General features: G+C 40.1%; 1 long non-coding RNA gene across 1 annotated transcript; it reads right to left on the bottom strand.

Moving 5' to 3' along the window:
• Positions 1–539: 539 nt before the first annotated feature.
• Positions 540–1,888, bottom strand: LOC127338531 (uncharacterized). The gene is made up of 4 exons (XR_007874403.1): positions 1,525–1,888; positions 1,041–1,453; positions 859–927; positions 540–756 (listed from the first exon to the last, which is right to left on the bottom strand). It is a non-coding gene; the product is annotated as an uncharacterized lncRNA (long non-coding RNA).
• Between the last annotated feature and the right edge of the window lie 7,886 nt (positions 1,889–9,774).

The following is a 9,774-nucleotide window of genomic DNA, read 5'->3' as shown; positions in this document are numbered from 1 at the left end:
TGATTAAATCATTGATTGATACAGAATATCCCGCAGAAGCGATTGCCTACTTTTGACAGTTTCTTCATGGCGATGAGGAGAACCAATCGTAATTCATCCCATCGCGCTGTGAGCAGAGGTCGATGATGCCACCGGCGGCGCGGGTGTTGGCTATAGCGTGCGTGGCCGTAACCTAAATTAGAATCCGCCCTCGGTATATATACGGACCAAACACTTGGATTGGTGTTTTTTTATTTTTAGATTCCACGTACGCCTTGGTTGTACTTTAAATCTCTAGCGTTGAATAAATCTTAGTATTAAGATGACGTATCTTCACCGTTGGTTGTTTGTTGTTTTAATAATATAAGCATAATATCTGAAGAGCCATATCAGCGCTGTGTGCAGATGAGCTTCCTGTGAAGGTCGAAACTAATCTCTATAAATGGTGGCACAGCTGAGTTAGCTACACATGCACAAGTATGAGGGCGCTATAGGGCAGAGTAACACGGTTGAAACATCACAATTCTTCATACAATCAGACACGCAAACATAGTAGTGCAGAGACATAGAAGTATGCTTTAAAGTTATTGCACACAGCTGGGTTGGTACTTACTACTACGGTACATCAATTACACGTTGTCTAGGTTGACCGGTAGTTCCGTAATATAATACATAACTGATCTGTGGTAGCACGCGAAATCTTCACTACACGGAATTCTTTCTGCTAATAGCTTCCAGGCTGCATCGAGCCGTTGCTGAACATGAGGCTTTGCTTCTCTGCGAGAACAAAGAGGAAAGTAAAATTAGCGCATCTTTATACAATTGAACTGGGTATGCTTAGCTTATGTCTTATTTGTGCGGGAAGAGTGCCTCGTTAACCTGTTTCTTGGCTGATGCTGAATTTGCTTGTTTAGTCTTCCTTTTTTTTTCAGATGCAAAGCTGACGCCCTTCAGCAGGAAAATGAGGTGTTATTCGATTTTAGATTGTGTCGTAGTTTTGTGCCTTTTAAACTTGTGTTGCTGGGAACTAAGAGAATAGAAAAAAATTAGTTTGCACTGACCTCGATGTCGGATCAACCTTTTTCTATAATCTTTTCGCTCGGCGTGGAGCCTGAATCTCTTGTATCTTCTGTTCCATTTGGTACTTCGTCAGGTGGGGAAGGTGCCGGAGCTTTTTCTTGACACCATGTAGTTTTTGTTGTGCTTGATGACGACATCGGACTCAGCGGACGTGATGTTGTCAGCTTCGTAAGCTTCCTGTGTGACACAGGCAGTGACCAAACATTTTGTGCCGACGACATTCTGCACAGCAGGTGGTAAATCGCTTGCTTTTCCTCTGGCTGTTGCAACAACCAGCTCTGCATCATGGCCTATAAGTATTTTACCGTGATCGCCAAAAAACATGAATTCACCTATGAACTCTTTATTTTCTTCATTTGGTTTGTTTTCTTTTGCGCTCACGGGCAACTTGTACCTGAAAACAATGGCAGCTTTACTTTTTCCGTTTATATGAGCAAGGGTGGTTTTATCGGTGCAAGCAAATACCTGTGCTTCTCTTCTCTGCAGGGGCAGTCACCAGTGCACCTGTAGGTGTTTCCATTAGGGACTGTCTTTTTCCAGCATACTTTGCCTGGAAGAGCCAATCTCATGATAGAAAACTTCACAAATCTTAAACCATATGGGTCATTCCCAACATTAACACTCCTGCCAACATGATACCGGGAGACGGAAAAGCGGAAGAAATACCATAAATCTTGCCTGAACGTTATTACACTCCGGATACCAGTATGACGCGCCATAGAACACCATAGTAAGACCTACCAGGACCGGCAACTTCAAAGCACAACCCAATACAAAATGAGCAAGAAGAGAACAAACAGCTCTAAAATAAGAAACCAATAAAAAAGAACAAGTTAATCCCTTGTCACCAGGTTATTATCTAACTTTCATTAGTTGAGCACTTTTCGATCTCAGCAACAGAAGATTTTCAAAAAAAATAAATCTTTACCTATTGTTCTATTTTGATAGATTTCTGTCACTATTTGCATTTGCCTCTTAATCTCTTTCTTTTTGAGTTCTTTTGAGAGAAAGAGATTTTTGAAGAAGTTGCTACAGTATCTAATGTTTCAATGGATGTTTGATATATGTTAGAACTGAACCCAAGTGGATTTATTATTTTGATTGCACTAATGTTGCTAATGAGAATTGTGTGAAGTTTTGTGTGAAGAAAGTTTTCAAGTGTAGGGAGAGAAGAATGATGTAATGAGATGAAGAATGGACAAAAGCTCAATCTTGGGGATGCCCATGTCACCCCAAGATATATCTAAGAGGTATGAGCGTCAAATCTTGGGGATGCCCAAGGCATCCCCTCTTCATCAACAAAACATGAGGTCATCTTTCTAGACACTATATTTTTATTGCTTCATATGCTATGTGTTGTTCTTGGAGCGTATTTATTTTTAGTTTTAGTTTTATTTCGATTTGTTTGCTGTAGTATATGGTTGGATCCCAGCATATTTGTTTTGGAGAATGACACACTCTGTTTTAATGGCATAGAACACTCTAGTTTTCACTCCTATTGTTCTGCGAGTGTTCTCATTTGCTAGTAGTGCGTTTAGCTCTTGTTTTTCCACTCGTATTTTTTCAGAGTTTGTTAGTTTTCTTTATTTAGGTATGATTAGCTTTTTGGTCTTTATTGATTATTATCTATGAGAGTTGTTTCAAATAAGTTGATTGGTGTTGGAGGCGAGTAAAATGTTTCATGCTTATAGTAATGTAAAAGAAAGCTTATTTAGACTGTGGCATAGACTTTGGCATGTCATGTTGGATGCTATTCTTATCATATGCTTAGTAGTTATTGTTGTAGCATCACTTGTCTCAAATAGCTGAGAGTGCTTAATGTGCCATTGAAAGAATTCATGTTTTGTTTCCATCATAAAAAGCATAATATTGTGGTATTCTCCTTTGATACTTTGTTGGGTTGACTTGACACATATTTACATCATGTTATGACTACAAACCAGTCACCTAAAGCCTCTATGATCACTTATTTTTTGACTTGTAATATCACTTTATGCTTTGATTAATAATGTTTTGTCGCTATACATGATTATGGCCATTATTACTCTCTTTGTTAGTCGCTCCCAGTCTTTTGCTAGCCTTCACCTGTACCGAGTATGAGTTATACTCGTGCATCCAACTCCTAAAAACCAAAGTTTACCAATTGTGTGCACCATACATACCTATATGTGGTATTTCACCGCAACTCCAAAGTGAATTGCTTGTGTGCAACCTTTGAACCTTCAAACATTATTACCTGTTTTGTGTTTTGTTTTAGCTCATGAGAAAGTATTGAATGGTTTATTGTCTTTTCATGACTTCATTTCGTGCGCACATTATGTACTGGAGAGATCCTAAATAATGGTGTGAAATTGGAGAACTACATGGGAGCCGCTCTTGAGTTCACCATATGAAAGGATGATAGATCATTTGATGCCATTCGTTGACATAGACATACATACCTCTCAAAATATATTTTCAACTCCTCTATTGCATTCAAAATAAAAAGATCTAGCACATGAGTGATCTTGCTTCCCTCTGCGTAGGGCCTTTCTTTTACTTTTATGTTGAGTCTTCATCTTCTTGCTTTATGCACCAATTAAGAGAGCATAGTTGTCATTCTGAGTATAATGTGCATAATCCCAAAATTTATTATTGATTGATTCATGATTATATTGCTTGTTCTAAAATTACTTGTATCTAGTCATCCTTTAAACTTTAAAGGTGTCCTCGTATTTATGTTTTGCTACTTCATAAAGGACAAACTGAGTACCACTTTCCTATGTTTTCTCTATGCTCATAAACAAACAGTTCCTTTCAGTGCACAATTATTCATGATCTTTTGTTTGAGTTACTTGTCATGTTGTAACATAGTTGCTAAGTTCTATTGTTAGAATTATATCTTTCATGTCTATGTTTAGATTACTTTGATCCTAGCTCACAATGCTTTTACAATAACTTGATCAAGATTGTGTTGGCTTCATGTCACCTCAATTTTTTTTATAACTTACCTACTCGAGAAGGAGCAGGAGTTAAGCTTGGGGATGTTGATACGTTGCAAATGTATCTATAATTTTTGATGCTCCATGCTTGTTTTACACCAATTTCTACATGTTTTGTTTACACTTCATTGCACTTTTATACATTTTCTGTCACTAACCTATTGACAAGATGTCACAGTGCCAGTTCCATGTTTTCTGTTGTTTTGTAGTTTAAAAAAGTTGTACAGGAAATATTCTCGGAATTGGACGAAACAAAAGTAGAAGTTCCTATTTTACTGTAACGAAGACGGAGTCCAGAGAAGAGACGAAGGGGCGCCACGAGGCGGGCACCCACCGACTTCGCCCTTCTTCCTATTTGTTCACCATCTCGGTAAAAACCTAAATACCCGAGCCTCCATCCACGAAAAGTTCCGTCGCGGCCACCATCACCGACCCTAGCTCGGGAGGGTTCTGAAGCTCTTCCCGGCACCCTGCCGGGGAGGGAGATCATCACCAGAGGCATCTACATCGCCATGCCCACCTCTGAAGTGATGCGTGAGTAGTTCATCTCTGGACTACGGGTCCATAGCAGTAGCTAGATGGTTGTCTTCTCCAACTTATGCTTCATGTTTAGATCTTGTGAGCTGCCTATCATGATCAAGATCATCTTTATGTAATGCTACATGTTGTGTTTGCTAGGATCCGATGAATATTGAATACTATGTTGAGATCGATTATATACTTGTCATATGTTATTTATGATCTTTGGCCAAGTATATGCTTGTAACTCCAAGAGGGAGTATTTATGCTCGATAGTGGGTTCATGCCTCTAGTAATCTGGAAGAGTGACAATAACTTCTAAAATTGTATATGTGATGTTGCTAGTAGGGAGAAAACAAACAATGTTTTGTCTAAGGATAATTCTATAGTTTACTTTACACACATTGCTTAATGCGATAATCTGTTGCTTCTAACTTAATACTGGAAGGGGTTCGGATGATAATCGGAAGGTGGATTATTAGTCATAGACACAGTTGGATTACAGTCTATGTATTATGTTGCAATACCCAAATGAATCTCATATTAATCATCTTTTCATGTACGGTCTTTATTCTGTCAATTTCCCAGTGATATCTACGCACGCTTCTATTCTCGTAGACAATGTTGGGCCTCCAAGTGCAGAGATTTGTAGAACAGCAACAAGTTTCCCTTAAGTGAATCACCCAAGGTTTATCGAACTCAGGGAGGTAGAGGTCAAAGATATCCCTCTCAAGAAACCCTGCAATTACGATACAAGAAGTCTCTTATGTCCCCAACACACCCAATACACTTGTCGAAGAGATAGTGAAATACAAGTAATATGGATGATTATGAGTGATAATTGCAATCTGAAATAAAAATGGCAGTGATACGTCTCAAACATATCTATAAATTTTGATGCTCCATGCTTGTTTTAAACCAATTCATATATGTTTTTCTTACACTTCGCTGCACTTTTATATGATTTCCGGCACTAACCTATTAACAAGATGCCACGGTACCAGTTCCCTGTTTTCTTCTATTTTTGTATTTCAGAAAAGTTGTACAGGAAATATTCTCGGAATTGGACGAAACAAAAGCCGAAGTCAATATTTTACTGATACAAAGATAAAGTCCAAAGGGGGGTCGAAGAGGCGCCACAGGGCGGCCAGACCACCCCATGGCGCGGCCTAGGTGTGGCCCACACCAAGTGGGGTGTGGGCCCCCATGCACCCCACCGACCTAAATCCTCTGCCTATTTATACATCTTCTCGGGAAAATCCCGGATACCCGAACCTCAATCCACGAAATGTTCCATCGCGGCCTCCATCGTAGAACCCATCTCGGGGGTTCTGAAACTCTTTCCCGGCACCCTGCGCGCCGGAGGGGGAAATCATCGCCGGAGGCATCTACATTGTCATGCCCGCCTCCGAAGTGATGTGTGAGTAGTTCATCCCTGGAGTATGGGTCCATATCAGTAGCTAGATGATTGTCTTCTCCACTTTATGCTTCATGTATAGATCTTGTGAGCTGCCCTACATGATCAAGATCATCCTTATGTAATCCTACATGTTGTGTTTGCTGGGATCCGATGAATATTGTATACTATGTTGAGATTGATTATATATTAATGTCATATGTTATTTGTGATCTTGCATGTTCTCCGTTGCTAGTGTATACTCTGGCCAAGTAGATACTTGTGACTCCAAGAGGGGGTATTTATGCTCGATAGTATGTTCATGCCTCTAGTTTTCTGGGAGAGTGACAATAACTTCTAAGATTGTAGATGTGTCGTTGCTACTACGGAGAAACCAATAATGTTTTATCCAAGGGTAATTCTATTGTTTACTTTACACACATTGCTTAATGTGATAATCTGTTGCTTGCAAATTAGTACTGAAAGGGGTTCAGATGATAACCGGAAGGTGGATTACTAGTCATAGACGCAGTTGGATTACGGTCTATGTATTATGTTGTAATGCCCAATCTAATCTCATAGTAATCATATTTTCATGTATGGTCGATATTCTGTCTATTGCCCAGCTGTAATTTGTTCACCCAACATGCTATTTATCTTTATGGAGAGACACCTAGAGTGAACTGTGGACCCCGGTCTTATTTTCTTTACACAGATAAATTCATCTACTGCAATCATGTTCTGTTTACTTTCTGCAAACATCTCTTTCCACTCGATATGTCTAATCCTTTGTGTTCAGCAAACCGGTGAGATTTACAACCTCACTACAAATTGGGGCAAAGTATTTTGGTTGTGTTGTATGCAGGTTTCACGTTGTTGCTGACGCCGGTAGTGCGTCCTGCCACTAGTCACCTAGCAACACCTTCAAAAGTCACTCATTTCTCCTACTGGTCGATTAAACCTTGGTTTCATACTGAGGGAAAACTTGTTGTTGTGCTCATCACACCTTCCTCTTGGGGTTTCCCAACCGCTTCCAAAACAACGCTCAGCAAAATTGTCTGGCGCCATCACCGGAGGACCATCAAGATTTTATGGCGCCGTTGCCGGGGAGAAAGAGGATTTTTGCAAGGGGAGACTCTCATCTCCAATCTCTTTAATTTGTTATAGTTTGCTTAGTTTATTTTGTTTTTTTGTTTGCTTCATTATATGAAAAACACAAAAACTAGTTTCTTTTATAGTGTTCTTTATATCAAAAACGCAAAAAATTAATTACTATTATTGATGTTATTTCTATTACTTAGATTTAATTTCGCTAAAATGAGTATTCCTGAAGTTGAGGTTCGTTCTTTTAAGCAACAAGGGGGAGAAAGTTTGAAAGATGATTGGTATAGAATAAGTAATGCTCAACATAGATGTACTAAAAAGTATTCTACCATGATCCTCCTTAGAAATTTTTATGTTGGTTTATCTAGTTGGAATAGATATGTTTTGGATACTCTCACACGGGGTACTTTTCTAGGTGCTCCCGCTTTAGAAGCCTAAAATTTAATTGAATGCTTGGTAGGAATCCCACCTACTAATGTTGGTAAAACTAAGAACACTTTGGAGGATGCTATAGAAAGACTAATCTCTCTAGAGAAAAATTTACCAAATTGCCTTGGTAATTCTAGCCAAATTAATGAATCCATAGAAAGTATCAATAAAAGAGTCACTGTTTTAGAAGCTAGCAATACCCATGATAATATAAATCTTAGCATTGGTAAGCTAGAGGAAGCTATGGAAACTTTAAGTTCAACTTTTTTTCCTCTTGGGTTTAAGAAGGTGAAAGCCTTTTTGGGAAAAGAGCAAAAATTTATGTATGTTCCAAAGGCATTGATGGCGTGTAACTCACATGTTCGTTGAGAACCCCAAGAGGAAGGTATGATGCGCACAGCAGCAAGTTTTCCCTCAGAAAGAAACCAAGGTTTATCGAACCAGGAGGAGCCAAGAAGCACGTTGAAGGTTGATGGCGGCGGGATGTAGTGCGGCGCAACACCAGAGATTCCGGCGCCAACGTGGAACCTGCACAACACAACCAAAGTACTTTGCCCCAACGAAACAGTGAGGTTGTCAATTTCACCGGCTTGCTGTAACAAAGGATTAACCGTATTGTGTGGAAGATGATTGTTTGCAGAAAACAGTAGAACAAGTATTGCAGTAGATTGTATTTCAGTAAAGAGAATTGGACCGGGGTCCACAGTTCACTAGAGGTGTCTCTCCCATAAGACGAACAGCATGTTGGGTGAACAAATTACAGTTGGGCAATTGACAAATAAAGAGAGCATGACCATGCACATACATATCATGATGAGTATAGTGAGATTTAATTGGGCATTACGACAAAGTACATAGACCGCCATCCAACTGCATCTATGCCTAAAAAGTCCACCTTCAGGTTATCATCCGAACCCCCTCCAGTATTAAGTTGCAAAGCAACAGACAATTGCATTAAGTATGGTGCGTAATGTAATCAACAACTACATCCTTAGACATAGCATCAATGTTTTATCCCTAGTGGCAACAGCACAACACAACCTTAGAACTTTCTGTCACCGTCCTGTGTCAATGCAGGCATGAACCCACTATCGAGCATAAGTACTCCCTCTTGGAGTTACAAGCATCTACTTGGCCAGAGCATCTACTAGTAACGGAAAGCATGCAAGATCATAAACAACACGTAGATATAACTTTGATAATCAACATAACAAGTATTCTCTATTCATCGGATCCCAACAAACGCAACATATAGAATTACAGATAGATGATCTTGATCATGTTAGGCAGCTCACAAGATCCAACAATGATAGCACAATGGGGAGAAGACAACCATCTAGCTACTGCTATGGACCCATAGTCCAGGGGTAGACTACTCACTCATCACTCCGGAGGCGACCATGGCGGTGTAGAGTCCTCCGGGAGATGATTCCCCTCTCCGGCAGGGTGCCGGAGGCGATCTCCTGGATCCCCCGAGATGGGATCGGCGGTGGCGGCGTCTCAGTATGTTTTCTCGTATCGTGGCTCTCGGTACTGGGGGTTTCGTCACGGATGCTTTAAGTAGGCGGAAGGGCAGGTCAGGAGGCGGCACGGGGGGCCCACACCATAGGGCCGCGCGGCCAGGGGTGGGGCCGCGCCGCCCTAGGGTTTGGCCACCCCGTGGCCCCTCTTCGTCTCTCCTTCGGACTTCTGGAAGCTTCGTGGAAAAATAGGCCCCTGGGCTTTGATTTCGTCCAATTCCGAGAATATTTTGTTACTAGGATTTCTGAAACCAAAAACAGCAGAAAACAGCAACTGGCACTTCGGCATCTTGTTAATAGGTTAGTTCCAGAAAATGCACGAATATGACATAAAGTGTGCATAAAACATGTAGATAACATCAATAATGTGGCATGGAACATAAGAAATTATCGATACGTCGGAGACGTATCAGCATCCCCAAGCTTAGTTCTGCTCGTCCCGAGCAGGTAAAACGATAACACAGATAATTTCTGAAGTGACATGCCATCATAATCTTGATCATACTATTTGTAAAGCATATGTAGTGAATGCAGCGATCAAAACAATGTATATGACATGAGTAAACAAGTGAATCATAAAGCAAAGACTTTTCATGAATAGCACTTCAAGACAAGCATCAATAAGTCTTGCATAAGAGTTAACTCATAAAGCAATAATTCAAAGTAAAAGCATTGAAGCAACTCAAAAGAAGATTAAGTTTCAGCGGTTGCTTTCAACTTGTAACATGTATATCTCATGGATATTGTCAACATAGAGTAATATAAT

The sequence above is a fragment of the Lolium perenne genome, chromosome 3 (genome assembly GCF_019359855.2).
Source record: "Lolium perenne isolate Kyuss_39 chromosome 3, Kyuss_2.0, whole genome shotgun sequence".
Taxonomy (NCBI): Eukaryota; Viridiplantae; Streptophyta; class Magnoliopsida; order Poales; family Poaceae; genus Lolium; species Lolium perenne.
This window is presented reverse-complemented; position numbering and strand designations above follow the sequence as displayed.